Below are 26,412 nucleotides of genomic sequence, written 5' to 3'. Positions count from 1 at the left end.
AGCTATACCCGTCTGAGCCTCGCCTCTGCTGCTGGAGCACTCGCGCTAAGCCCCGAAGTTGTCTTCTTGCTTATAAATGAGCTGCCCTTGGCTGTTCCCAGACTTCCTATTTCCTTCAGATGTCCAAACCCCGTTCAGGTGAGCATTGGACCCTTCCCACCCCCAGAGTCACCCCACTGCCTTGCTTCGCCTTAGCTGCTTGGTGCCGCTGGTGGAATGGAGCAGCCAGCGGTGGCGAAGCGCTCGCACCTCGGGGTGCAGCCTCTGCGGCGGGCAGCAGGGCTCGTGACTCAGCCATGTGCGTGGGATGGTTTCTCTTCTCACCCGAGTTTCCCTTCCTGGGAAGCTGGGTGGCTGCACCGGGATGCGTGGGCTGTGCTGGCCCCCGGGGAGTAAAAGCCAAAGTGTGCCGGCGGAATGGCTGCGGTGTGGGGCAGCCCGAGCACGAAGCCGCTGTGGCGGAGGCCTCCGGCGCTGGCTGAGGGTCACGGTCGAGGTGCTGGCTCAGGCTGCGGTTACACGTGCAGGAGAAACAGGAAAGTTGCTGCACTAGGTCGGGTCAACAGCTCGGCTGAGCTGAGGCAGTCGGTTCAGAGAGGGGGAAGTCCTACCAACAGCACCGGTGTGCTGCCATCCCCCCCCCATTTTGCTGCTAATCCCAAACTGGTGTAAAAATGGAGGTGGAGGAGTGGGGTTCCCTCTTCAAATCGCTTCCGTGAGGGTTTCATGCCTGCTTCTGAGTGAGGAGCACATCTCTTCCCATTAGATCGTCTGGAGGAAGGCAAGGAGGAAGAGCAATGCTGGCTGAACCAGCAGCTAGCACTTAAGGACAGAAAAATAAAAAATAAAATGTCACAGCATTCATTTACACAAGATAAGAAGCATTTCTCCTTAGCGAGTGGATATATTGCAGGAATATATTGCAGAACAAGCAGGGCAAATGCATGCCACAGCTTAGCGAAACAAGAGTTAAACAACATCAAATCATTCCCCGTGATGGATCATTAAGAATGTGGAGTCTAAATGTGCAGTAAGATTACAGCATCGTGCAGATGTTCCTATACTGGCAGCTTATTTTGCATATTGCAAAGTATATAGATAATTCCTGGTAGCAAACGCACGCAAAGTCTAGCCTGTCCTATGGTGAATGCACATTTGGATTGTTCTACAAGGTGAATTTTGTGGGGTGGAAAGGACTGATCTAAACTGCTTGCTTGGATTACAGCTGCCTTTATCTGGCGGCAGGACTTCCCTGCCTACGACCTCGCCACCTTTGCCCAGACAGAGTTTACGGGAGGGACAGACGGACGGTGAGTGAGACGGGTTAAGTAAACAAGAGAGGGGGACTAAGTAAATGAAGGCTGAGGATTCCTATTTTTTTTTTCCCCGTGTATGATGTTGCAACAAAATTTAAGGCAACATTCCTCCTGCTAATTAGTGTTTCCACGGCACTGCAAAAACTACAGCTGTAGGAAGAATTCAGGAAAAGTAATCAGCAGCACAATTAAGCAATCTGCCATAATGACAGAACACAACATTAGGGTAGAATAATCAGAAACATATATATTTTTTCTCCTTGATTTTCACATCCCACCCAATGATTTGCTTTTGCAGGGTGTATATAAAGCGATGCCCGATAGAAATGCCCGTATTTATCTGCCACCGCTTGCAGATTGTGCTCCAGTGAAGATGCCCGTGTTAATTCTTGCCAATCGCTTACAACTGGCATTGCTTCTAATGTATTTTTTTTTTGAAAATCCAGTGTTTGACTTTCGTTAGTCCCGGTATTGACACAACGTTTGATGTTAAGAAGGGCCCAGCTCCTGTACTGGGAGGGCGTTAGTCCTGACAAGGAAGCCTGGCGCTGAGGCCCCGGTGTTTCTGTCAGCCTTCCCCCCCTCGGAAGCGGATCAGGGAAGTGGTGTGGTTCACACCGTGTTTCTGCAGCCTCCAGCTCCTGTTCGTGAGAGGAAAATGCCTACACCTGTGAGGTGAGGGGACAGCCTGACCCACTTCACCTGTGCTGTTTTCCCAGGCCTGGGGAGCCCGAGAGGAAGGTAGGCCCTGCCTCACGTGAGGGTGGGTTTGAAGGGGGATAAAGCACAGCTGCCTGAAGGGGGAGGTTCAAGTATCTTGGTTTTCTGCTAGCTGAGATCAAGGCTGGTTAGCCTGAAGCCAATGAAAGGAACAAGAAGGAGCCTCCCGTGTTGCTGTGGGGAGGTAGGTCTTCCTGGGCTCTGCTCGCTGGGCTGGTTGGCTGCTGGGGGGGGGAAGCGGCTGTGGAAGGGCTGGGAGCGATCTGCGTGTCCTGGGGGGCTGAGGGGTTAGTGGTGGGACTCGGTGAGGTTTGTGGTGGTGCTTGGCGTGTACTGGGCGGTGCTTCTGGAGAAGCCTGGTGGCCCTTCGTTGAAGGTAATGGTCCTGTATGGTGGTGTTGTGGGGCTCCAGAGGTCTGCCCTGTGGGTGCCGGGGGCTGTGGTTAGGAGAGGGGGCACAGAGCAGCAGCCTCTGTGCAGGCTGGTGAAGCATGTGGGGCTGCTGCTGAAGGTGGTGCGGTCAGGGTGGTTGTTCTGGTGCCCTGCAGTTGTGCTTCCTACCTCTTATTCACAACTAAATTCTTGCTTGTTGGTGCCCCTTATGGAAATGGCTCGATGGTTCTAGAAGTTCTTGGGAGGAGCAACCCAACTTTGTAACCTCTGGTGCAAGAGTGGGCCTTAGGTGTTTGAATTCCTGTCTGGTTGATTAAAAAACATCTTCCGTCAGAAGTAAGCCAGAAAATATAAATATGTTCTACTAGTGAATCACTTTGTTTTGCAGTCCATATAACCTAATGAAATGGCAATTATAGAATTATATATTTTGGATATTTAAACCTCATGATGCCATAAGATCAGCTGGAAGCATGGCGCCTTTATAACATAAGAATTGTATTTTTGGTCTAAAGGTAAAAGTTTAGAGCGAAAACTACCAAAGTCACCTAGGACTGAAGGATGGCAGGTGTGGGTTCCAGCTCCTTCAGGCCCTGCTGAAGATCTCAATTCTGCTTTGTTCAGTTTTTCAGTATTTGCTTTTGCTAGTGGACTAGTGTAGGTCAGGTATCTGGTGGCCAGATTCTGCTATCACTCAAGCTGGTGAACAGTCCCATTACCATTACTGCTTCCAGAAGAGCTCTTACGAGTTCAGAGTTGCTGTTGTTCTGCATGGTCCCGTTTCATCTGGTGGAGACCATCCCCACCAACACGCACAGAGCTGTTCCTCCCTTTCCTGTGTGCTCGTGCAAGGGGAAATCAAGAGCACCGTGTCCAGAGAGCAGAGATGTGCCTGCAAAATTTGTTCATGAAATGTGAAGCCATGGAGGAATGCTGGGTTAATTTTTCATCTGGGTATCAACTGAGAGTAACGTATACCCCAAATTAATGCAGACAATGCCTAGTCTGGTCGGCAGGCTCTCTGTATTTTTGAATTCTTTTCTACTAAAACTCAATAAAAACATGGGGGTGGAAGGTGCTGCTGGGAATTTGCTTTTTGTTCTGCTTAAGTGCTGTATTTCTCAGCAGTCTTCAAGTTTCTCAGCATGAAGATATTGTTACCTCAGAACTACCGTGGGTTTAACACAATTCTCAATTTGCAGGCAAATGGATGTATTGTGTTGGGGCTTATCCACAGAGGACTGTGAAACTACAAATTACAATCCAGCTGCATTTTCTTATCTGGATTTTTTCACCATGTGCCCATGAGTCCTCCCCTCTACACAAGTAGAAGGTGCAAAGAGAAACTTGAGTGAGAAAGCAGAGACACAAGCCCAAAGGGACCCTGACGGCACAGAAGATCCTGTCCGTGTCTGTGGGTGCTGTGTTTGGATGGGATGGTGTGGCTGGTGCCTCTCTGGGACTGGATGGAGCTACCATGTTTTACATTCGCAGAGGATGTGATGTCTCTGGATTTATTTTTTTTCCTCTTTTTCTTTCGTGACTGCCTGGAGACTTTGTCTCTGTAACTGTCCCTAAAAAAAATAAAATCAAGGCAGCCAGAGGTAACAGTCAATACATCTGCTGCAAGTTTCTCCACCCAGGAGGAAGGGAAAGAAGAGGGCTACCCTTTCTCTTACTAATTATGGCAGTGAAATAGGGGATCCACCCACTCAACTTCCTCAGCTGTTCTCCATCCTCACCCCCCTCCTTGAAGGGAGTATGCCATCAGCAGGTCCCCAGGGGAGAGGCAGCACTCAGCAGGAGTTTGAGGCAAAGCTTTCCCACCTCTTGCAGGGCCCCAGCCAGGTCTCAGAGCCTCACCTACCATGTCACAGCTACATGGTGGGGGCCAGGTTGGGTACCAGAGCCCCGTGCCTGCCGGGGGACGCCTGGCTCGGATGCAGTGCTGGAGGGAAGGAAGCCTGTCTGGGGCTGCTGACAGCCAGGGCAAGCTCTCAGCCTCGCTTCTTCAAAGCGAAGGGCTGTGTTACCTGATTCTGGTGACGTTTGGGACACCTGCTAACCAGTAACAGCAAGAACTCAATGACTTCATGGTAACACCAGGTTTATTTGCTTCCTTTAAATGGCTGTGGATATACAGGATGCTGACAAATGGGACGTGAACTCCTCATTTAGTTGGCCGGGAAATAAACGTATCAGAGTGGCAGTACTTTTTTGGGCTCTCTTCACCATCTGAGGGCTGCTGGCCATTCTGTTTGCTGGCTCAGCTGAGGCAGCAGCAATGTCCATGTGTTCTGTCAAAGCACTTTACTTGTGACAGGCAAAGTGCTGCCCTGAACTGGAAAACCATTCAGAGCAAATAAATGCATTAGTTCAATGCAGAGTATCTTATATTTGATACACACCACTTCCTAATCACTTTACTGAACATCTGGATTGCCTTGAAATGAAACCAGTGCTGGCGTCATCTTCAATTTGGACATGGGATCCATTTCTGGAGCCTTTTTCCAGGAGAGGGCCTCTTGGATCTCAGTGTCATTTAGGTTGGGTCCTACAGGTCTAATCTATAGTAAATAAAATTAATGGTTGCTTCAGTATTAAAGGAGAACAGAAAGTAGTAGGCAGGAGCCAGCTGAGCCCTTTGGTACTCTTAGTCTAAATCGTAGAATCGCATTTAAAAAGTGCAGATGTTACTGAAGAGAGGGCCGTTTTCATGCCCCTTTGAAACTGGGTCTTAGGGAAGTACCCAATACAGGTGTTTTCTGGCAGAATAAATGCTTAATAACTAATTGCGATTGTTAACGTGGCATACAAGAGACCGTAATTAAACTCACTGTGCTGGTAAAAGATGTGAAAGAACACACAGCATGCGAAGACACTGGGCTGCTCGGAGTGTGGTGAAAAGGCAGAGCGAAGGGGATGACATAACGAAGGAGAGATGCACTCGTATCGCTGCGGGTTGGGCTCGGCTGAGCAACAGCAAAAACTGTTTGCAACATCTTTTTGTCAACATCTGTTTGTCTTCGAGTTCATGAAAGTGGAACAAATCTCATTAATTTTTTTTTCTTGCCCTGGAATTTTGCACGATTGTTTCTGTTATTTTGGCAGCCAAAACGATGCTGGAATGTTTCACCTTTTTCCAAGTTCTTGAGCTGAGCTGTTCAGTTGAGGTTTGTCACATAAATCATGAGGTTTTACTTCTGCTGCTAGCCAAATCATAATCCTTATATCATAAGCCTTTTGTTGTTTATTGTTTCTTTTTCCTTAAAGCTCCAGCTTCTGGAATCATGAGAATGCATGAAAATCTCTACTTCTGCTTTCTGTCATGTGTTTGTTTTTCCTTGAGTTTCTAGCACCGAGAGCTGTGGAGAAACTTTTGGGTGTCATCTGAAATACGAAAAGACAGAATTCGTTAAATTTCTTTCTTTCTTTTTTTTATACCAGTTAGATAATTTTTGGAAACTGTGACTCATGATTTTGAGCGCGTCGATCTGGCACCGCTGCAGCTCCCACGTGACGGGGAGCGCTGGAAGGAGCCGCGCGGGGCTCGGCTGCGCGGACAAGTCGCGGCACAGCGAGCCGGGTGCGGGTCTGCGGTGCCCTAGTTGCTCGGATTCCCTGCGTGGATGCCCAGCGTGCGGCGCCTGCCCCTCGGAAGCAGCCTCGGGACGTGCCTCTCTACGAGGAACAGGCGGCGTGAGGTTCAGAGCCCCTGTAGCTGGCAGCCACGTGTTTGTCAGCCAGAGGTAGCTTGAGAGTCTCGTGCTTCAAAGTGATCCTGTTAGCGAGGGCACGGCTCCGAGCTGCTGCTGCTGCCATGGGGGTGCTGAGCACCTCCAGGCTGGGATGTGTTCGGGGAGCTCTGAGAGATGCTGAACGCAAGGCTGTGTCCCCCCCTTGGGTGACAAGGGCTGGCTTCTCCTTGTAGCTCCCATCCCCTTCATCTCAGCGGCTCGCTTGTGCATCTTCTGAGCCTGTTGGAGGGGACGAGGGTGAGGACCTCTGTTTTTTTTCTGCTCAGCAGAGGCGGGCGTGCTCTGCAGTACCCCAGGGCCATGTGTGGGAAGGCGGTGACACCCGTGTGACCTCTGGGGGACTTCCTGAAGCCTGGGTGACTGCACCCGCCATGGAAACTCTCCTGCGGGCTCCCCACCTCCAGCAGCTGGCCGCCACAGGGGCGGTGTGGCTCGGGTGAGCATCAGGGGGATGGGGACAGCGCTGAACACCATCAGAGATCCCTTTGGATGAGCTTGGGACAGCCTCGAGGGAGCAGTTCCAGCTCCCTCGAGGCTGTCCACATCAATTGTGGAGCCAAAAAAAAAAAGGAAAACGAGCCATTGAGATAGACCTGGCAAGGGGGGGACCAGGGGAGGAAAGTCTCTCTGGGTGTAATTCAGCCCGTGAGCAAGGCAGAGCCCTGTGCTGACCGCATCCAAGGCCTGGTCTGAGCGGGGGGCACGGAGCCGGGAGGGGAGCGCTGCCTGGGTGACGGCCGGGCTGAGGTCTCTGCCCCTCAGGAAGCTGCCAGGGATTTGTGTGTTTTCCATGCAGCACAGACAGGATGCTGAGGGGTGGGAGAGAGACAGATTTCCTTCTGCTGTGAATAGGCTGGGGGTGGGGTACGGCGGCTGGGATTTAACCCTTGCCTGCTCCTTTCATCTCCAAAAGGCAGCAACGTCTTAGGAAGCCGTGCCAAGAAATGGCAGGAATTGGAGGCACAAAAACTATGAGGCTGTTGGCACAGGGGTGATGCTGCGGGTTTTATTACCCCAGTTCTCTCCCCCCCCAGGCACGTCTCCCTGGCTCTGGCGTTGCTTTTGGCTTTGAAGTTTGTTTGCTCAGTGGCATCGCTAGGACCAAAACGAGTGCTGGAGGTGCCAAGGGAGAGGCTTACGGGGTGTTGCTTTGCATCAGGTTGTGGGAGACAGCTGTGGATTGGGGGGCTGGGACGAATTGCCCTCAGAAGTCTGGGAGAGACGGGATTTCATTTGCCTCTTAAAGGGAGGAAAAAAATCTGAGGAGCAATTCCCGAGATCCCACTGTTCGGAGTGAGGTCTCTTCTGCATCTGTCGCAGCCGCTAACAGGATGACCTGGAGGAACGGCCACCACCAAACCTGAGCCCTCAGAAGTGTTGCAGAGACGGGACCTGAGTGAAGGAAGCCCTTTAGGGCGTGAGTACATATAGACGTTTGGGAGAGGTGCCTGCCACGAGGGAAGCCAGGGCAAGCTATGTTGTTTACCGCACCAGAGCAGCGGAGAGTCCACACGGCTGAAAGTTGGCAGCCGGGCTGCAGGTGTGGTGAAAGAGCCGTGTTTTCTAAACACATTAAATACTTATTGCTCTGGCCTTTTGTAGATAAGGATCAGCTTTGACTTTAAAAGAAATTATAGCAAAAGTGCTTGTATATGGGAGGATGAATGCCTGCTTCCAGGTTGGGCTTTGTAGAATAGAACTTCATAAACAAAATATTTGATGCGATTAACCGAGTCAGAGGGCTGGTGGAAATGTGCCTCAGACTCTCACAGTATCGGGGTGGAAGCTGTAATGTGTCTGCCAGAGAATTACCCTGAGCAGGAATAAACAGCCAGAAGGTTCTTGGGTGTGAGGATTCCCATTTAAATAATTCCTCCTCTCTGAAAAACCCACAGCAGAAATAATAACCTTCTAAAAGCCAGAAGTTTTGGTGAGATTCAAAACACTGCCTTTGCTCTGCAGACGTTTGATGTGCAGAGATGGCAGAGAGCACTTGTGCACCCCCGAGAGCCAAAGAGTTTGTAGCGAAACATCTGGTCCTAGGCTGAGCAGATAAAGAAAGCTTTCGGTAGCTCTGATAATGCCTCTGCCTCTATGGCTGTGCTAACTTCACCGGGAAAAACGGTCCCTCTGCTGACCTCGCTCAGTTTTACGGAGTTGGGAGGTTGGAATACAGCGATAGCAGCCTGCTCATCCCTATGGTAAATGTGACTTAAAAACAAACTTAAAAATAAAACCAAAAAAGAAAAGGGCTGATGATATAGGCCAAATATATATATATTGAATGGAAGGCGTTTATGGTCTGAAATGGAGTGGCTATCAAAGCAAGCTGACCTTCTTGGAGCCTGCCCCAAGAGATGATGGGATCTCCTTGTGCCGTTCGTCCTCTCTTTGTTAGCTGAGTTCGCTCAGTCCCAAGCTGATGACAATGGCAGCAGCTTTTGCTGCTTTTGGCAAAATAAATAATGCAAAAGGGAGGATGAGGTCTACCGGGAGAACTTGTGTTTTTAAAACGAGGAGGGTGGGTGCCGGCCTGGTTTCAGAGTTCATTCTCGGTCTGGGCGAGGCTGGACGATCCACTTCACCTCCATGGGGCTCACGTGCTGCTGAGGACAGGATGCGAGTCCTACCACAGCTATGGCGTGCGAGGGTTGGGTGAGAAACTGGCTTGTGGTGGTTGGAAATTGCATAATGGGGCAGTCCTGTATGCTCCGGGGGGAGATCTCTGACCCCAGAAGCTGGCCAGCGTGGGGCTGAGCTCTCAGCAGCAGCCAGGCTGGGCAGGAGAGCGCTGGAGGTGTGGGGGCAGAGGGAGGCTGGGGGTAGTGATACACACTGCTGGGGCTGGGGACACCCCCTCAGTGTGGCCGCTGGGCTGGGCAGTGGGTTTTTGGGGCACCCCTGCGGGTGCCATCCCTCCTCTGCTGAGGACAGGCTGTTCCGTCCACACCTGCCTCCGCTCCCAGGCTCGAGCCGAAGCTCCTGCCCTGTCCAATTGCTCCAATTAGCGCTGTGGTTTGTTTTTCTTCATTAAGAAGGGTGCTTGAGACCTGCCTGTTTTTGAGTCCAGCTCTCTGTAATCTGTCCCTGCCATCATTGGGGTTAAGTGAGCTCCTTGCCCAGCAGCTCCTTTGGCAAATTAGAGAGAACCGTGGAGACACGGCCAATAAGCTTTCCACTGTGCAGATCTTGCCCAGCAGAGCCTGCGTTAATTAGGTCGTGCTGCCATATGCAATCTGTGCACCTGAGGTTTGACCTAGCTCCTGTGAAAGCCGGCGGGGCAGGGCCGTGTCTGGGAGCTGGACAGGAGCTGCGGCTGGGGATTTGGGCAGGCCGGGGTGGAGCTGTGCCCTTCATTTTTGTGGACCAGTTTCATTTGCCCGGGAAGATTGATGTCTTCCTGCGGGAGCTTTGTCTGTGCTGAAGCGTCTAGAACAACACTGCCAACGTACCTTGGGGCTGGGCAAGGTGATTATTTCGAGATTAGGTGTTGAAATCAAATAAATAAGTTAATCATTTTGCAAGCTCAGAAGAAAACCCATTTATTTCATCTGAGACGTCTTCGCGGCAGCTGTGTGTAACTCCGTCATCTTCCGCATAACGCTGGGCTAAAATCCGACAGTTTTCACCCAATGACTTCGGCTCCCTGTGGGCCTGGTCACGCGAAGGTGTCTGTTCGGGGGAGGCAGGATTGTTCTGCTTGGCCCTTGTGGGCAGTCGGATGTCCGCCTGCGAGCGGCGGTGGTGGGCCCACGCGGACCCCTCTGCATCACAACCCCCACTCGCAGCACGGAAAAGATCGGCGCGCTACGAGGGGAGACTCCTCTTTTGAAAAGAGGCTTTAAATGATGTCAAGAACCACCACAACGATATGGTTTTTACATAAATAATAATTAATTACATGTAAATCAGACTTTTCCCCACCCCTTCCATTAGTATCGTCTTTGCTAAGCTCTCTGTCTTGTTGCTGTCCGCTCGCTTTGACTAGTTGAATGGCAGCAGACATCATTTGCAATGCTAACGTCAGATACGGGTCAAAATGGACAAGGAAAACACAACCCGGGGTTTTATCAATGCAATAACAACCAATTCTGTCTAGAGATGGCAGCGTACTGGGGCTTAACCTCTTCACTGCCACGCAGCAAGAACCACCAGGAATTTACTTCTCTGGTCTCTTCTGCTGTTTCTAACTTGATTTCATCTCTCCTTCTCCCGACCACTGCATTTTCCCCCCTCTCTCCCCTTTCCGCTGTTTACTAGAGCATCTGGTAGTGTTTATCTCCCAGGACACAGGAGACTGCTGTTTTCATAGATATGTAACCAGAGTAAAAGCTTTAATCTTTGTTGATGTTGGACCTTTGGATTAAGAAAGTCCTAATAGTGGAAAAGTTAGGATGGAATAATACTTAGCCAAGTACGCTTTTGAGACGGCATCAACAGAAAACCCTTCGTGGGAGAAGCTACATCCCCTTCCCGGCTCGGCTATGGGGAAGGGTCTGCAAGAGGAGGAGTGGGGCTGGGCGAGGAGATCATCCCACTGGGATGGGGCTGGTTGGGCTGCCGGGGGCTGCAGGAGCAGCGCATCCCCACGGGGACTTGTGTGCATCACAGCAGGAGTCAGAGCGGTCCCAGAAACGGCAACGCGATGCGAGAAACCCGTCTCCATCTCAGCTCGCGTCTCCTGGCGGGGCAGGGAAGGAGCGGCTCTGGCCTTTGGCAGACGCAGACGGTGCGTGGCTGGAGGTTTGGAGCCCCTGGGGAGCAAAGGCTGTGCTGGCAGCTGGGGGAGGAGACGGTGGTGTGAATTTGCCTCTTGCTCTAGAGAAGCACTGGGGCTTCCTGCAGAAGCTTTAAAGACGCTGAGCCTGGCTGAATTAGAAGCCGTCGAGGTGCAGCAAGAAGCAGAGCTGCCGACAGAGGTGCAGAAAGCACTGCAGGAATCAGGCAGCACAAGGCAGGCAGGTGTCCGCTACCCGCAGAAGCGAATGCAGGCCTGTGGCGCTCACCACGAGGGAGTTTTGTTGCTCTCCCTGGGGACAAGGTGCTGTCCCAAACCTGCAGCAAGGTGAGCCGTGCTGGAAGCAGGCACGTGAAATCCAGCTGGCCGCTGGTTTCACGGCGAGAATAAGTTCAGTCGCTAATATTGTAAGCGCTTCACAAGTTCGGTTGTTAGTCGTTTTTTATAGCAATAGCGTTTCACGTAATTCAGGTTTTAAACTTGCCCTATTTCAGGTACTAAGTACTTGCTCCTATTTCCGCTCCTGCCAGGTAAGTTGTAAACCTGGCTGGAACTTGGCAGGAGAAAACCCCACTGGAAAACCATCACTTTGGGTGATGAAGCTGGGGAAACGGAGCTTAGCCCGCAACTTCGTTACTGCAAAGGCTGTAATGAACCAGGCTAATGAATTACCTGAAGTCATCCTGGGATAGGTACGCGGCAGGCTGTCACACAGCAGCGCGTCAAGCCGGAGACGTGCAGTCAGGCTGTCCTAACCTTTGCACCTTCTCCCGCTAACTAGTGAACTAGTTCTGAAAAAGCCCAGGCCCGCCGAGTCCTGCAAACCAAACAGTAAAATATTAATAAGCCAAAGAGGAGATGACAGGTGTCACCGGGGCTCTGCGGCAGCGCAGTCATTGCAGGAGGCTGCCGCTGGCCTCCTACGCCTCCAAACAAAGGGAGCTGCAAAGGGGGCTCGTGCTCAGAAAATTTCACCCAACCTTTTTTTTTCCCCTTTTTGCATGCAAAAATGCAGATTCAGCAGCACCAAAACGGTTTGTGCACACATGCCAAACTTGTCATTTATAAAAACTCAAAAAAGCTCTGACAAATGCTGAAGCTGTTAGTTTTGACACTTCTGACATGAAACACTTTGATTTTTCATTTTGAAACTACTTTGTGTTCAAAATGTCCTTTAATTTTATTTTCAAGCAAGGGGGGTGTGTGTGTCTTTTTTTTCTTTATTCCCCTAAAACTCAAAATTGAAATCTTTGGATTGACTCAAAATGAAATTGTTCTTGGATTTTGGTTTCACCAGCTTTTTTCTTAGATGTTTGAGTTTGGCTTTGAGTAACTTTTTTTTTTAACCCCCCAAAATTGCCAGTTGGTTTATCAAGGGCTACAGAGAATTTCGGCCCTCCTTGAGGGATACAGCCAGCACACCAGAATATACACATATATTTTTTTTTTGGTGGCTGTCAGTTGCAGAAGAGGGAGCCTCACTTTCTCTTTCCAGGAGACGGAGTTCATTGTGTGCCTAGCTGGGATAAATAAGAACCTGTCGTTTTATTCGCTGCGGAGGGTTTTGTTACGTTATCTGTTTAAACATTCCGTTATGTGTTAGTAATGTGAGTAATGATTATTCCTTGCTTCTGAGCTCTCCCTCTTGGCTCGGGAGCTGGGGGTTCAGGAGACACCTGGCATTGTTGACAGAGTGCTGAACTTGAACGCCGCGCACTGTGACAGGGCAAGCCCAAATATTTTGGGAAGAGTCCTTGTTATGTTACGACAGGGGTTGGTAGCACGGATGCTGGGACTGGCGTTGCTGTAAGACCGAGCTGCTTACTGCTTTGTTATCAGAGGAGCAGCGTGAGCTCCGGCGTGTGCTCCGCTCTTGGGAGGGTTAGACTGGGGCATTGCTTCTCCTAGGAGGTGCCCAAGACCTTCCGAAAGGCGCTGGGTCTCAGAAGAGGCCGGGAGTAGGAGACCCTGAAAGGTTTTATTCTAGGAGTCGGGAACTGGAGAAAACTGAAGCTCTCCTGTAAGAGAATAAGAAGTGCGGTCCCTATTTGTAAATGAAATACCTGGGGAAGAAGAGCCTGTATTGAAGCACCTTTTTAAGCGTCTTTTCCGTTCTGCAAGGCGCTGCCTGCGGCCTGCCCCTTCCCTCGGCTCCCCCTCTCCCCCTCAGCACCCCATCCCCCCTGGTGCTGCGCCCCTCGGCAGCGCCCTGTGCGTCCCCAGCACCGCAGGCGTCCGGCGGCTGGCGTTTCCCATTAATGGGCTCGTAGGTCACGGGCTTCCAGCAGGACAGGACGTCTTCTGGTGTTTGCCAATTCACGTATCGCGCGTAATTGCGTTCAGGAAGCAATAAGAGCTAAATGACATTAATTCCCATGAATATTCATTTAAGGATCTCTACCGAATTCAGGCAGATTAATAGTCCAACGCAAATACAATGGCCGTTCACGGCCCCCACAGGGAAAGGCAACGCGCAGTGCCTGGCGGCTCAGGGCAGCTGGAAACGTGCTACAGAAAAGTTAGCTCTGGGCGGCTTCTGGCACCCTGGCACTTGGAGGGACACCTGGAGGAGCAGAGGATTAGCTGCCACAGGGCAGGACAGCAATTCTCCTCTGCTGCTTGGCCCTGAGCAGCTGCGCGAGGCCGGAGGGTGCTGGTGGGGTGTCCTCCTGGAGCAGAGCAGGATGTGATTCCCACCGCAGCCAGGGAAATGAGGGGGTTCTGGTCCAGCTCCCGACTTCTCATACCTGATGCAGAAAGCAGGACAAGGTCCCAGTGCCTACACGGGCCCTGCTGGAGCGCCGAGCGGCCCCAAAACCAGCCGTGCAGCCCGGCGAGGCGTTCTGCAAACCTCGTAAACCAGTGACTAAAAGGGGAAGGACCGGGAGGCCTGGCTCCGGGGCCACCGGAGGTGTGGCGTGACAGTAGCTTGGAAAACATTCCCACTTTAAAACAAGTAACACCTATAATTACGGAGGCGTCATCACCTTCATCATTTTTTTAGCAAACAAGCTGTAGTCGTAGCCCGCGTACACCCTTGCCAAAATCTGCTGAGCGTTTGCTCTGGGGATGGCTGTGCTTGGGGGGGGGGGGGAACAGCGGGCGGCTCTCTGCAGGCACCTGCCCAGCAATAGGGCCCCGAACAGCTCTGGTACCAGCAGCAGCGGTGGTGGAGGGGAGCCGTCCCCCCTTGTATCCTCGGGGGGATTAATTGTGTTTTACAGGGCTGCTGTGCCGGTCTGGATGGGCGAAGGTGACAACAGGAAGCAGAGGGATTTCCAGTAACCACAGTTTATTCCAGGCTGAACACAAAACAAACACCGAGAGCGGGAAGGGGGGTGCTTCAGAAGAGCGACTCGGGGGTGTCCCTCTCCTTTCCGCTGCCGAAGCAGGTGAAGAAGCACGCCCGGAGCGCACCGCTCGCCGTGCTGAAAGCCGCTGCTCCCTGCCGCCGTCCCCGCAAACATTTCTTTTCTTTGCGGTGCTTCTCCCCCCTTAATGCGGGAAAACACCCGGAGTTAGGCCGAAGCGCCTTGCCGTCACGGCCAGCCCAGGTGGGAGCGCTCCCGGCTGGGCTCCCCGCGCCGGCGGGGCGCTGCTGCCGAGAGGTGGCGCCGCGGCCCCGGCCCTGCCCGCCCGAGCCCCGCTTTGGGGGGGGGGGGTCCTGGGGGGGCCGGGGGGCTCCGTGCATGTGCGGCGGGGCCGGGCGATGGCGGTGTTTCCAGCGAGCCCCCCCCCCCCCCCCCCCCCGCAGGGCCGGGGAGCTTTGTTTGGGACCCGCTGGAAGCCCGAACTCGCAAAAAAAAATTAAAAAATACAAAAAAAAAATAAAAAGAAAGAAAAAAAGAAAGAAAAGAAGAAGAACGGGGGGAAGAGGTTCCGTCCCGCTGGGGGGGGGTCCAGCCGTGCCCCCCCCCCCCCCCCCGGCCGCCCCCCGCGCAGCCCCCGCGGCCGCTGCCCGCGATTTTCAACTTTGCGGAGCGCCCCGCACGGCTGCTCCCGGCCGGGCGGCACCGGCAGCTCCCCGCACACAGCCCCCCCCCCCGTCCCCCGGGACCCCCCCCCCCCCCCAAAACTCCTTCTGCACCCCCCGGCCCGCCCGGCCCCCGCTGCGCACCCGCGCAGTGCTTGCGCACCCAGCGCAAGGCCGGGGGGGGGGGTAAGGAGGGGAGGGGGGGCAGGAGGTGCGGGGCCGCATGGATGCGGGGGGGGGGGTGCGGAAAAAAGTTGCGGGGGGGGGGGCGCCTTGAGGGAGGGGGGGGGCACGGCGCCGAACCGGCGCAAACCCCGCGCAGAAGCCGCGCAGCGCGCTCCGCGGGCACCCGCGCCGAGCCCGCGCCCCCTCCCCGCGCCCCCCCCCCCACCCCGCCCCGCGGCCCCCCCCCCCCCGCCACCATCCCTCCCCCCCCCCCCATTATTCCGATTATTTTTCCCCTCGCACCCAGCCTTGTTTACCCAGCAGGTGGATGTGACGTCAGAGACTGACAACAGCAAAAAATAACAACATCTCCCTCCGCGGGGGCGGCCCCGCGCCGCCTCCCCCCCCCCCCCCAACAACTCCGTGCTCCCCCCCCCGCCCCGTACCCCCCCCCCCCCCCCTCCGGGGCCGGCCGGGCTGCGCCGCGCGGGGCTGCGCTGGGGCGGGGAGGGGGGGGGGGGGGGGCGCGGGGCGGGGGCGGCGTGCGGGGCCCGGCGCCGAGCGGAGCCGGGGAGCTGGGAGCTGGGAGCGGAGCCGAGGGGCGGCTCTATTGTTATTTACCGAGCGGCGGAGCACGCCGCCGCGCCGCCCGGGCTCGGCGTGCCCCGGAGAGGGACGGGAGGGAGAGGGACGGGACGGAGCCAGGCGGCCCCGAGCCGAGGCGGGCAGCGGCAGGGCCGAGTCCTGCGGGTGAGTCCGCCCCCCCCCCCCCCCGCCCCGTGCCAACCCCCCCCCCTCCCGGCACTTTCCCTCTCGCACTTCTCCCCACACGTGCCCGGCACGACCCCTTCCCCCCCCCCCCCTTTTCTCTCTCTCTCCCCCCCCATCTTCCTGCCCCCCCCCCCCCCAGCTGCCGGCGCTGGGCGCAGCGATGCGCGGCCGCGCAGCCCCCCCCCGCCCACTTTGCAAACTTCCCCCCCCGCGGGGAGGGATGCGGCGCCCCCCCCCGCCCCCTTTATCCCCCCCCCCGCTTTCCCTTTATCCACCCCCCCTTTCCTCTTTACCCCCCCCCCAAACCCCTATTTTCAGCGCTTTCCGCCGGCTCCCCCCGCGCAAGGGGCGCGCGAGCCCCAACTTCAGCACTCGGGGCAAGAAGTTGCGGCGGGGCCGCCCCCCCCCCCCGCCCCCCCCAGCGGCCGGCCTGGCCGCCCCGCTCCCCCGCGCACCTGTTGCGCCTCCCCCCGCGCTGCTCCTTGCGCGGCCGCGCATCTTTGCGCATCCCCCCCCCCTCCGCGTCCCGCCGCGCCCATCCCCCTCCACATTTTTTTTCCCCCTTTTTCCCTGTTTTCTTCCTTTTTTTTTTTTTTTACCCCCCCCCCCCCCGGAGCGTTTCCCTCAAACACCCGCGCCTCCCCATCCCGGCGCTGCGCGGGTGCGCAGCGCTGCGCGCATCCCTCTCCCACCCCCCCCAACCCCTTCCCCTTCCCTCCGCGCAACCCCCGCGGTGCGGAGCCTCCGCGGAGCTGACGGGGGGGGGGGGGCCGGGGCAGGGGAAGGGGGGGGCACATCCGCGGAGCCCCGCGCAGCGCCTCCCGCACCTGCAGCCCGCCTCCGCCGGGCACCGGGAGGGTGCGCGCTGCAGGCGGCGTCCGAGCGGCGTGTCCGCGCCTCCCTCCTCCTCCTCCTCCTCCTCCTCCTCCCCCTTTTTCTTTTTTTCTCCGGAAAAAAAAAATAAATAAAATAACAAAACCCCAAAGCGGTGCCGGGCAGCGGGCTGGGCTGCGCGGGGCGCAGCGGGTGTCCCCCCCCCCCGCGCAACTGGTCCTTAATTCCCCGGCCCCTGCGCGCAGAGCATCGCTGGGCTGGCTGCGGAGCGCATCGATTTTCGCGAGCCCTCCTCCTGCCGCTTCGCCGTAATGATTTTAATTGCGTGGTTTTGCTTTGAGTGAACCCGACCGAGTGAGATTCCTTCTTCTTTTTTTTTCTTTTTTTTTTTTCTTTTTTCCTTCCCCCCCCTCCATCTCCCCCCCCCCCCCCCCCCAGGCTGCGGGGCGCAGCCCTAGCGCACCGCCCGAGGTCCCGCCGCCTGCCCGCGCCCGGCCGCCGCTCCTCTAGGGAAGCTGGAGCCCAACTTCTGGGCTCCGAAGTTTAAGGTTTCATTTTTAGTAACTGCTCTTTGAGTGAGTAATGTCTGTATGCTGCTCGTAGCGTGCCGTCTACACAATGTAGCCTGCTGATTTCTAGGGGGCTGGAGCGGTTATAAATATTAAAGCAATTCTCGAAGCCGTGTTTCCTTTTCCATGCAGTTTCTCCTAACGTTGCGTTTTACCTGCTTTAACGTAATGTTGCTGTCGCTAATGACAGGCTCTTAATTAGGCAAACTTTAAAGCGTGTCGTCAAAGAAACTTGCTTCTTGCGCTGGTAACCCATGGTTTGCTTTAATTTAGGTGGAGGGAAGGCAGGCATCTCGCTGGGTTGTTATTTTTGCAGTTTGTGCCGCTGCTGAGAAGCTCCTACTTTTTCTAAGTTTGTGAGATCCTGAAGGAATTCGAGTTCTCAGAGCGCAGCGAGTGTAGGCAACGAGCTACTCTGCATCCTTGCAAGTAAATTTGGGGGAAGAAGGGGAAATCAGGGCTCCTGGTTTCAATTTCTCTGCTCCGAATCTTTCCCCCCCGCACATTTGATTTGCACTATCTCACAGTCAGATTGAATGGACCAGGGCACTGGGGGAGGAAGCTCTTCACTAGTTACCATTCAAAAGGTGTCGGCTAAAATCTCATTGCAAAAAGGTATTGTAGCTTTAACATCTTGCATTGGCAGCATTCTTCCCCCTTAGTCTTTGGATTAGTCATTGTATGAGAGACAGAAAAAAAAAAATCACTTTTTTTTTTTTTTTGGAAAAAGTAAAGTAAACAGCCTCCAACAAGTGAACCTTGACAACCCAGATTAAGGAAGGCAGGAGAGATCAAACAAAGCTGCTGCTGGGCTGTTGTCAGGAGCTGCCTCACTGAAAGCTCTGGACTGTTCGATCAGGCAGCAAGGCTATATGTTCACTTATGCAGAAATGGACCATTACAAATGCTGATCTTTGTTGTGAAACCAAAGGATAACTTTGAGAAAAATAACTGCTATTTCAAACAAGGCTTTCTGGTGCTTATGATTTTGCCTGCAAAGTTAGGTTTTGTGCATGGGCTGGGTTGGTGTTTCTTTTTTTTTCTTTTTTTTTTTTGAGTGGTGGTGCTTTGGAGTGCATTGTATATACTTTCCGAGTGACTTAGGATTTGATTTTATTTTTGCTGTCTAGAGCCGCGGAGAAGGTGGCGTTTCAGTAGTGTAATGTCGAAAGCAGCGTAAAAGTTCTGTGGAATTCAGCTCTTATTTCTGGATCTCTGAATTGTAAGGAAACATGGATTTTTTTTTTTCCTCTGTGTGTAAGTGCTGTGCTGATGCATAATAGAGGAGTTCGGCTGTGATTAAGCATTGTACGTTGTCTGTCTGCGTTCCTAGAGTTTAGAAAACTTGTGGTGTCTTTCTTTCAAAACATATTACCCGGGCGGTACCTTATTCTTGATATGTCAAGGTTTTTGCAAAACTGTGTGTAACTTGGCTTCGTGGCTGTGTTGGGGAGACTCAGTTACTGTGTAGTCTTGAGAGAAAATTGTAGCGAGGGGTATTAAGTGATAATTGATCTTTACTTCAATAAATATTTTGGGTTTAAGTATTAATCAACCTTAACCAGTGCGAGTTAGCGATATTTTTGTTGCTTTACACTTTGATGTTTGCATTCGTACACCTCACTGTAAACCCTACAAATAAGCCACCTATTTAATTTCTTTAAAGCATTCAAAAACAATGGAAACATCTATTAAAAAAAATCTGAGGAAAAGGCTGTTACCCGAATGTGTGTTAATCAGGAGGCAGACCAAGTGCACATCTACTGAAGAATTAAGAAATGCAAAACCTTTTCACATAAGTATTTCTTTAATTAACAGTGCAGATCACACAATAAGTACTTTATACTTTTTATAAGGTAAGGTTTCATAACCATCCTGCATAACTTAGCATAAAGCCTGTAGTTTTTTTATGGCACATACTTTAATTAGACAATAAAAAGTACGTGTGTTAAACATGCACATGTATGCTATTAAGCCGTTTTGGGTAATGTGTAATGTTTTTTAACAACTATAAACATTTTCTGCTTAAATCGGTTCCACCGGTGATAGTAAGGCAGCCAGTTTCTGTGCTGGTGAGGGAAGGAGCAGGGAAGTTGAGCAGAGAATCGTGCACTGGGCGTTATCGCGCAGCATATGCTGCAATATGCTTTCCTGTTGGAGGGGATCACCTCCTTTTAAGAGCTTCCATTTACATTATCATCCGCGGTATGATGTAGCGTAAACAGTTTAGCTCTGGAATTATCCTTGTTTCGTGGTATTGTAAAAATTAGGAAAAAGGGGGGTAGTAAAAAGGTGGATTTATGGAGCGCAGCTTAGTATGTCATATGCTTACTGCTCGTGGTCATTTATAGAGAGATCGAACCCGATAATGTAATTCATTTTGTGAAGTGTCTTTTGAGCATGTATTTGTGTATCAAGTGAAATACCACATGCACACACATATGTAGGGTTTGTATGTAAAATACAGTTATTTCTGCAAGGCTGTCCGGTTATTTATAGGACATAATGATACTTCTGTCATCTTAAATTTTCTCAGAGAAGCTTTAATAAATTTAAATAGATTATATGCTGTCAGAAAACAGAATAAATTTTGTTTACGATTCGCTTGCTTTAAGGTACTTATACTAAAGAAGCTCATTTAACCCCCAAGACTGAGCAGCGTTAAGTGGCGAGAGGAGTCTGCCGAAGAGCCGCTGCTGCCCTTTGCTCTCGTGATAATCTTAAATTACTGCAGTTTAATTGCAACTTCAAGGCACCGAGCTGAAACCTTTTCCCGCGGCCGAGGCAGGGCTGGAGCGGAGGCAGGTAGCGGGGTGGCTGCGGGGAGGCAGGCCGTGCTCCCTCGGGCCTTCTGCGGCCGCGACGTGCGCCCGAGGGGAGCCCGGGGAGAGGGAGCCCCAGCTCCCCGGGGGTGGGATCGGGATCGGGCCCTCAGGAGCCACGCAGCTCGGGCTTGCTGTTGCCTTGCGGTGTTGCAGGGGACGCTGCAGTTACGCCTCGGCGCTGTGCTGGCTGCCAGGCATGGCACGGGCCCCGCGGCCCTGAGGGCGAGGTCAGGGTAGGCAGCGCGGCTGTGCAGGGCCTGATCCGGAGCACGCTGACATCAAACGGCGCTGCTGCTGCTGCCGCTGCTGCCTCTGGGTCCGTGTCACTGACTCGCAGAACTGCGACTTCGCTCCCCTCCTGGCCCCCCTCGTGTTTTCACGGTGGCAGTCGGAGCCCGGCAGCGCTTGCCGAGGGGAGCTGATAACCGTGGTGCGCTGGAGATCAGCAGCCTGTCTGCGGCTGCTCCGAGAGGTCCTGGCAACAAAACTTTGCTCTACCATGCTTAGAAAGGTACGGAGGGGCTCGGGGCCCTGACTTCTTGCCACCGAAGACACGCCTAAGTGCTTGGCTGCGCTTTAAGTCGCGATTCGGATCGCTTCTCCGTTGGCCAAAGCCTTACGAAATGCCTTGTTGCAATAAGAGCCGAACAAGATCTCGTGTGTGTGCTGGAAGTGCTCGCTGACAAAAACGCTGCTCGCAGCCGGCTGCTCTCACAGAGTACCGTGCCGCCTGATTCCCGCAGCTATCGCTGCGGTGGGAACTGCAGCGGCGGCAGGCAGCAAGGTGATGCCAGGGTATGCGTAGGGAAAAAGTAGGCTGGAATAAATCTCGCAGTCGTTAGAGGGAAAACTTAATTGTGGGAGCTCTGTAGCCTTTTAATTAAAAAAAAAATAGGTATTTGGGGCTGAAGAGGGAATGCAAGGCGGTTTATTTTTAGGAGCTCGGATATTTGTTGATTGGGGTGTCTGGAGTGTTTTATTTAACGTGTGCTCTTTTTCCTTGCTTCAGCGTTGGACCTACCAAGGCAGAGAAACCGCTGGCTCTGTTCGCGTGCAGCCTTCTTTGCAAATACGCTCTAGGGTTTTGTCTTTCTATTCTCCTGGCACCGATCTCTTCCATGCATGCAAGCGAACAGGCTTATATATAATGGCTGTTTGTACGTGGCAAGTATCCAGAATAATCTTGATAACTTTTTGTTCGGTGCCATTCTGGAAATGAGGATAGGATTCTGTGGAAAATGAGAGAACAGGAGAGCACGGGCAAAATCAATTCTTCTCTCCAAGAAGCATCTGGTACCTGAGGAGGACTAAATAATTTTTCTCCTCTCGGTGACCCTCCCTGTGCTGTTTTTAAAACATCCCCATTTTAGTGCCTTGAAATTGCAATTAAGTTGTAGTAATTTAAGATTATTGCGAGAGTGCAAAGGGCAGTGGAAGCTCTTTAGAAGTCTCATCTCAACACTTAATGCTACTCAGTCAGGGGGTTAAATGAGTTTCCTCAATGTAAGTACTTAAAGCAACTAAATCGTAAACAAAATTTATACTATATTCTGACAACTAATAATCTATTTAAATTACATTAAAGTATGTGTGTGAAAATTTAATTAAAGACAGGAGTACTGTCAAGCCCTGTAAATATCTTGACGGATCTACCGAGATGGAACCCATACCATAAAATGCTTAGGTACATCTGATACCTTCTGGTGTTTCTGGGAGTGCTGTTTGGAAACTAACTGTGGGCCTTTTCCCTCCCAGTTTGCCTCTCGGTTGCAGTGGTCTCGGTAAGAGGTACGAGTACCGGGCCGTGGTACTCGGATGATCCTCTGGTGTATTGTTTACCACTAAGCGGTCTCTCTGTACGGTACTTGTCACTGTCGTGTTTTCATTAGAAGTGCCTGTTTCCTCAATAAGTTAGTTCGGAGCTGCTGCCGATTCAGACGTGTCGCTCCTGAAGACGCGGGCCCTCGCGTAGCGCCTCGTGGCCTTCGCGGTCGGGCGGCGCTGGGTGCGTGCACTGCACCTCTGCCCTCTCCCACGTGTTGGGCGACAAGTGAAACGGCCCAGAGTGCGGTGCTGCAGGCACTGTTGTGCCGTTGTGAGTCCCGATTTGATTTTTTTTCTCAGGTAGAAAGTGCTTATGGCTTCTTTTCCCTGAATTCTTGAAATGCGTGGGGGAGCATTTCCCAGGATATCGGTACGCGCACTCGCCGTGCAGGCCCCTTCCCGCTGGTGCCCTTGTGGTGTGTGGTCCGGGGCGCTTTGGACTTCTGACCTTTTGCTCTGGGTACACACAGGTGGGTGTGCTGAGCCCTCGGCCTCGCTTGCCTGGGGGTCGCTGAAGACTCAAGGGCTCAGGAGGAGGACCAGGGTCTGGGCACGGAGAGACGGCCGCGATGGGAGCGCGGCGGCTGGGCTGGGCACTGGGCGCACAGAGCCTGACGGGAGGTGGGCCTGTTCGGCGGGGCCGGCGCCTGTAACGGCATCGTTAGTTTTCCCCTCTTCGCCAGACATTTCCTTTCACGTTGGATGTGAGTTGTAGCCACACTTCCCGATCGGTCCTGTCACGTTGTTGCTAACAATTAGGGTCAAGTGCCTTTCCTTGGGCTCCGCGCAGCCTTCGTGTTGGTGTCCCTCCCCCAGCTCCTAGCCTGAGCTGTTTGTTCGTTAATTGGTAGATGAGGCGTATTAACACATCAGTAAACTGGAGTAGTCAGACTTCCCAAGGCATCTCGGGAAACCCTCTCCAGTTTTATGTGACCGGACATGCACTATTGCTGATTTAGATAGCGGAGCCGGCGATGCCAAAGTGTTGTTAAGAGAGAGATAAATAGAGAGAGCCCAGCAGTAAGCAGAATGTCATGTCTCTATTAAAAAGACGGTGATAAAGGAAGATAAAACGGTGAGGGGGATTGGATGTGTGTTCAGAGCAGCAGCTCAGCATCTGATCACAAAAATCAATTCAGAATCCCCCTTCCTGCAAAACCCTTGCCCGCAGAATTAAGAGGGAAGCGAGGGCTTGATGGCAGTGAACGCTGGCGCCCCGCACGTGCTTGCGTTCCTTCCACAAAGGCTCCGGAGGCTTCTCGGGGTCTCGGGAGCTGCCTGCCTTGGAGCATCCATCCTTGTGCCCTTCGAAGTGGCTTCCCCTGCCCGGCAGAGGTGCCCGTGGGACCCGTGCTGGGTGCTGCTGCTCGCCCCCATTTCGGCGGCGCCGAGCCGGGCTGCGCGGCCACCTTTGCTGCTGACGGAAAGTTGGTTCCCGTCTGGAAGTCGGTCCTTGGCTTCACAACAGAATAACAACGATGCAGATTTTTGTATGTTGGAGTCTTTTTCTTGGCCCGGCTGCCGGGTGCAGAGGCTGCTCTGCAGAAGTGAAAAATGTAACTGATTATAAAGAAATGAGTGCTTGCAGCAGAGGAGAGGGGAGCAGTATTAATTTTACCGGTTCTGTAATGAAACATGCAGTATAACGTTAAATCATCGCCGCCTTGTTTGCTGAAAGGATGTTAATCATTCCATTAAGAAGGATTAAGTAATTAACCGATATTTCTGTAGGAACCAGTGTCAGTTTTAAGAAGCATCTTCCCAGCGCCGCACAGCGAATGCGAAGTTTGCATTTCTCTCGCTGCCAGCAGAGAGCTCGGGGCTGAGCACGGGCAGGAGAGGTCTTCCCAGGAAAGTTCTGGGAACGGCAGGGCAGCAGAGATTGGTTTCCTTGCAAGTGAAATGTGCTGTTCTAATGGTCTTTCAATTACAAGGTTGTCTGGTACGACTTTTGTCAGCTGGGTCCGTTGCAAACCTCATTTCATGAGTGGTCTATTCGGGATTAAGAAGTTAAAACCTTCTTGAAGTGTTCATCCGGGTGCTTGCTTTTCTTTTTTTTTTTTTAATGATAGCTTTTATGTTGTAACGGCAAGCTTGCTGACAGTGAGTCACGAACTCTATCTCCCATGAACCTCATGACAAATTTTTGTGAGCTGGTCAGGCAGCTTGCTTAGCTCATCCAGCCCGTTCCCACGTTCTGTCCTCGCACCAGGAAGAAAAAACCCCGTTGAGCGGGGTGGTGCGACTCCTGCCTCCCTCCGCCTGCCAAAATCTGCCTGCAGACAGCAGCACAGGGACATCCCGGAGCGACTGCTGGTCTGGGGCAGGTTTTGAGGACGTCGAAGCCGGATTCGGCGGGGAGCGGCCAAGCCCGGGGCAGGATGCGGCCCCCAAGGCTCTTGACGCTGGGTGTTGCTCAGTAAGGTCAAAAGTGCGTTTTGGAGAGGGTGCACGTGCAGAAGGAGGAGCGGCGGGGCGCGGGAGAACAATGACAATATTTTTCACAATTTGGTTTTTGAAGGCTCGAATTCCAGCCCTCTGACCGTGAGAGGTGCGGGAGTCGGGGAAGCATCTGTGTTAGCGTGCCTGCATCCTGTGCTCCTGGGCTTGCTGCCTTTCTTCCAGGACTCGATCCATTTTTCTTTTTTTTTTTTTTTGCCTTGACGGAGAATGCAGAATTTGGCATTAACCTTGTCAGATTGCTGCCCTTTCTCGTCTGATGGCCCCTATTTCTAATACTGCAGTTAGCGATACTGAAACTTAACCCAAACTGATATTTCTGTGAGCGATAGGAATTCTGCCTGGCAAATAGCATAATACAGTGGCAACAATTGCATTAGTATTGATACCTTCTGCTTTCATAACTGCTCTACTTCTCAAATAGGGCCCCTTCAGACAATATCTCGCAAACTCTGTTGATCAGTGCACTGTAAATTATTCCTCCCCCTCGGGTGAATTTCATAAATAGGTGTATTTCCATGCGTCTCTCATAAGCCAGCCAGATTTTGCTTCAGTTATGCGGCCTAACCACAAATATATCTGTTGAAATCTCAGGAGCTTCCTTGGGTGGACCGAGTTTAAAATACGTATATATATATATCGATTTGGCTCAGAGAATAAACGCTATGAATATTCACGCAAGTGCCATATAATAAGGATGCACATATAATAACCTGGATGTTTGTACAGAACATCACAGGCTATATCTAACTTAGCAGATTCAGAGGAGAGATTTTATTCTCATTAAGTTTTGCAATAGTAATAACGCGTTAACAACTTCGGTGATTTTTTTTCTGATCAGAGAGTTATGGCACGGGCCTGATGCTGTTCTGCTTGAATTAAATTGAGAATGAGTCTCTGAAATAGCTCACGGTAAAGTGTTTGTGTTAGTTTTCAATGCTACGCCATGCATCTTTGTTCAGATAATGTCTTACTTGGTTTCCAAAGCTCCCGAATTGTACATTTGGAAAAGTGAAAATGTATTTTTCAGTGATAAATTACTTGATACTTCAAAGGCTTTGAAGGCGGAATGTCAAAACTATGCGATATAATTACAGTTTGTCCAAGTATTTTAAAGTTCCTCCCTGGCTAACCCATTGCAGTTTTCTGAAGGCCAGCAGCGTAAGGAATGAAACCTATTCAGAAACCTCTCTAATCCATCTTCGCACTCGCAGGATTTAACCGAGAAGGGGAGAAACTCATCCTGGTGTATTTCAGCTGGTGGTGCGCGGTGTTCTCTTCTACTGTGCTGTTTTTTCTTCACTGCTATAAAAAAAGCAATGTGTACAGCCCTCGAAAGCAGCGTTTCATAGAAGTTGAAATTGAACATTACCTGTGAATTAAACTAAATGATTTTAAGCCTGTGCAGCATATTCCTGGCGTTATGCAGGCAGAGAAGGCTGGATATTTCCTATTTATTTTTCAGATTGACTGGGATATGGTCTTTCTGGAAAAGGGTCCTTGGCCGGGTGAAGTGGAGGACTGACTTTCCAGCGGGGGCTTTGTATTTACCTAGGAGTTCTTACCGTGCAGAACCGTGTTGTATGGAAACGGACACTTATTAACTAGGATTTTTAGGGATTGTAGTAGGTGCCGTTAGATAGCGACACGCTCACAGAGAGGTAAACTAGTAAATCTGAACAAACTGAAAAATAGTAGCTGTAGGCTTCTGGCTCTGTTATCAAACTTGCTGCATAAGCCAGAGTTTATGCACTGTGATAATGCTAATGACCGGCAGAGCCAATGATGCATGACTGGAGGAAATCAGTGGGATAATCGGAGAAAGTTATCAGGTTTTTGTCATTAAATATTAGTGATAAATAATACACTTCATTTTGAGTAGATGGGACATATTTAATTCTGATGTGGAGAGTTCCAATTTAATAAGGGGCATTGCTGAGTGAAATGATAATCTTTTGTAATTTAAAGAGAAAAATAAAAATGCATTTGTTTCAGCATAATGTCCTGGTGGCGGCCCTCCAGTGCTGTTTGTCTTGACGAGGCTTTGGTAGCGAGGGATATCCTTG

The 26,412-nt window shown here is 52.1% G+C and overlaps 1 protein-coding gene and 1 long non-coding RNA gene across 12 annotated transcripts in view; one reads left to right on the top strand and one right to left on the bottom strand.

Annotated features, from left to right (window-relative positions):
- Positions 1–2,172: 2,172 nt before the first annotated feature.
- FOXP1 (forkhead box P1) overlaps positions 2,173–26,412 on the top strand; it is a 384,604-nt gene continuing 360,364 nt past the window's right edge. For 5 of the 11 annotated variants that reach the window (XM_083795618.1, XM_083795612.1, XM_083795641.1 and 2 more), the window contains exon 1: positions 15,597–15,813. The gene's annotated coding sequence lies outside the window, so the exon portion shown is untranslated. Of the gene's footprint in view, positions 2,221–15,595; positions 15,814–26,412 lie in introns of those variants that run through there. The other 6 variants (XM_083795625.1, XM_083795624.1, XM_083795622.1 and 3 more) reach the window with 4 other exon arrangements.
- LOC310880186 lies at positions 14,201–17,022 on the bottom strand. Its single transcript, XR_014571520.1, has 2 exons — positions 16,662–17,022; positions 14,201–14,419 (listed from the first exon to the last, which is right to left on the bottom strand). It is a non-coding gene; the product is annotated as an uncharacterized lncRNA (long non-coding RNA).

The sequence above is a fragment of the Anser anser genome (assembly GCF_964211835.1).
Source record: "Anser anser genome assembly, chromosome: 12".
In the NCBI taxonomy this organism is placed as follows: Eukaryota; Metazoa; Chordata; class Aves; order Anseriformes; family Anatidae; genus Anser; species Anser anser.
Note: the sequence above shows the minus strand (reverse complement) of the source record. Positions and strands in the feature narration are given on the sequence as shown.